Below are 3,427 nucleotides of genomic sequence, written 5' to 3' on the forward strand. Positions count from 1 at the left end.
GTAAGTGGTACAAAGCAAAACCATTGATAACATATGTATAATAATGTTTAAAACATAAGGCATCTTCATATGTATTTAGTAATTGTGAGGTTTAGGAAGCATTAAATATGTATAATGGTGTGATTATTTTTTGGTGTGGCCTAAAGATTAATACGGAAATTTCAAAGATATATGATGATCCAATATGTTTTAAGTATAGAGCGTATGGAGATATAATATTTTATACACTATGAGAATAAGTAGTAAAAATAATTATAAATATTTAATACTTTTTATGTAAATATTCGTTGAAACTTTTTATGTACAATATTATAAATTTTGAAAAAATCCTATCCCGTGCAATAGCACGGGTTGATGACTAGTAACCATAATTTGAAACAGTGCATCACTAGATTCATATTACATAACACATAATAACCATAACTTTGTAGCAGTGCATCACTAGATTCATATTACACAGTCTCATTCGAAATACACTTTATGATAGGCATTACGAAAGGGATAGTCTCAACAAACACCAACTAACATCAACTCAAAGAAGATCAAGATTGGCTTTCAGGATACGCTTGAAAGATGCTCGATGGACTTCATTCATCTTCACAAAGTTAAGGCATTTTGCCTTATGTTCTGTGAGATAATCTAAAACTGACAAGCATTCATTTTGATCAAACACAGTAAGGTCTATGGCAGCCTTGTACTCCCTCTGTTCCCAAATATTTGTCTTTCTAGACATTTCAAATGAACTACAACATACGGATGCATGTAGATATATTTTATGTAGTCACTTGTTTAAATCTCTAGAAAGACAAATATTTGGGAACGGAGGGAGTACAAGTCAGGGTGTGTTTCCGCATGGCAAGTGTTGTTGATAGCACTTGCAATCTCACGCATAGCATCAGTAATGTTGCTACATTGGATTCAGTCCTCCTCAGTCAAACCATGTGCCCTCTTTCTCTTCTTATTTTAAGTAGGTGAAGGGTCCTGAGTGGCACTAGCTGTAGCAGTACAAAGTTAGACAAAGGAAGATGTTGCAATACCGCATATGTTGTTCCTTGCTCCTCCATGACATTAGATTTATCCTTGTCTTCCACAACAATAGGCATTCCTAGTAGCACAACAGTGGCCATTCCATAATTCCCAATGACATTTTGGGTAGTCCCCACCTTTCTACCCCTAAAGGCAGCTGAGATCCTTTTTGGGACTCTAGCAAGCACATGAGTCCCATCAATTGCTCCAACCCAATCCTAATTAATAAAGACAGATAATTATTATTCGTAAGTCCTGTTGATTGTTTTCCTTTGTTTGCAAAAATAATTACCTTGAAATATGGATTGAAGCAAGTGCTTTCTTGTATTCTATGATGAAAATGGTTGGAGGGAGGCCGAATCATCTCATCTCTCAACTCCCGAACAACATAAAGCACTGCCTTAAAATACCTACTAATGACATCAGTAGATCTTCTAAAGATCGGTTGTAATGTTCTATACCTTCAGTTATGGCCAACTACTAGAAGAAACATGGCTACTTATTCCTCCATAGAAGTATGGATGTTATCCAACAACAAATTTCAATCTCTAAATATAGCACAGAAACGAAAAAAGGAGCTTTTCTCATTCTTAATTGATTTGAACAATTTATGTCACTAGAGTGATAAATATATCTCAAATTTGCCTCTCTAGACATGGCATGATCATCCACGCTGCCCACAGTTATCCTCGTTGTTTGTTGCCTAGCTCTTCTAAACATGAGCATCATGTATGCATACAATCCAGCCACTAGACCGGCTCCTCTCACAATTAGTTGCCTCCCTTTTCTTGTCAATTCATCCATCTGTGACAATGTAGACTTAGCACAAAATATTTTTTTCAACATGACAAATAATGAACAAACTTAAATATGAGCATAATAGCTACAACAATGAAAAGTTATACATCTACTGTAATCATTTTGACCACCTAGACATCATCATAAGGGAACAAAGGAGCAATTTTTTGTCTAAACCATATATGGCTCTATGTACAGAAGTTAAGCATAGCATAGGCTCTCTGTAAACAACAAGGGCTCTATGTACAAACAACAACAAGGCCTCATCTATGGTCACGCAGCTGCGGCTCGTCCCTGGTCACGCAGCAGCGGCTCGCAGAGGCTGAGGCAGGAAGGAAGGGCTGGGGGAAGGAAGGGGTGAGGACGGCCGAGCGAGGAGGAGGCGGAGGAGCTACCTCTCCCGGCGGCAGCGGTGGGCTGGGCCTCGCAGCGGTGAGGTTCAGGTGGGGCAGCCGTGATTTGAAGACTGTGGCAGAGGCGAGTAGACCGTGCCGGTGGTAAGGTAGACCGGGGCGGCGGTGACAGCGGCGAGGTAGAAGAACAAAGGGTGGGGGCGGTTGGGATGCAGATCAGGCGGCAGTGGCCACGGAGTTCGTGGGAGAGAGAGGGGATAGATTAGGGACGCTCCCTCTCTCCTGAGGAACTTGATCTCCGCGTGAGGCTCAAGCGGAGAGTGATTAGCTTGGCTGTGCTTCAGAGAGCTCGAAAAAGTCAATGTGCTAGGATTGCGAACCTTAAAGAAGGTGATGCAAACATAAAGTTTTTTCACCGCCGCATCAATGCTCAGAGACGAAAGAACCACATCTACTGGATCAAACATATGCATGGTTGGGTAACCGATCATGAGGAAAAGGAGAAAATCATCCACGACCACTTCTCTGAGGTCATGGGAAGATGCGGCACAAGTAACTTGGATTTTAACTGGGATGAGCTCAACTTGCAACCCCTTGACTTGCATAGCCTCGACGATGCTATCACTGAAGATGAGGTCTGGGAGGCTGTTGAGGAGATAAGGCCCCGGGACCGGACGGATTCACGAGCATCTTCTTCAAGAAGTGTTGGGATATCATCAAGCACGACATCATGAAGGTCATCCGCCGTTTTTACTCCCTACACACGTCCAACCTCCAATGGCTAAATTCTGCCAATGTGGTTCTTATACCCAAAAAGGAGGGTGTGGAGGGCATATCCGACTACAGGCCCATTAGCCTAATCCATGGCATCGCCAAAATAATTGCTAAGGTCCTCTCCTGGCGTCTCGCGCCCCACATGGACGCTCTTATCTCCAACGCCCAAAGTGCTTTCATCAAGAAGAGAAGCATCCATGACAACTTCATGTATGTACGGAATTTTGCTCGCCGCTTGCACAAAAGCAAGACACCCGCCCTCCTTTTCAAGCTGGACATCAAAAAAGCTTTTGACTCGGTCAAGTGAGAATTCATCCTTGACCTTTTGCAGCGCAAGGGGTTCCCAAGCAAATTCCGGGAGGGGTGTCCGCTTTGCTCTGCTCATCCTCTTCCCGGTCCCTCCTTAATGGGCTGCCCGGACCTCCTATCAAGCATGGCAGTGGCTTTCGACAAGGAGACCCCCTCTCCCCACTGCT

General features: G+C 42.9%; 1 pseudogene; it reads right to left on the reverse strand.

Moving 5' to 3' along the window:
• Window positions 1-532: 532 nt before the first annotated feature.
• LOC147962423 (uncharacterized) lies at window positions 533-1,830 on the reverse strand (annotated as a pseudogene).
• Window positions 1,831-3,427: the final 1,597 nt, after the last annotated feature.

The sequence above is a fragment of the Triticum urartu genome, chromosome 7A (genome assembly GCF_056163025.1).
Source record: "Triticum urartu cultivar PI428250 chromosome 7A, HENAU_Tu73, whole genome shotgun sequence".
Taxonomy (NCBI): Eukaryota; Viridiplantae; Streptophyta; class Magnoliopsida; order Poales; family Poaceae; genus Triticum; species Triticum urartu.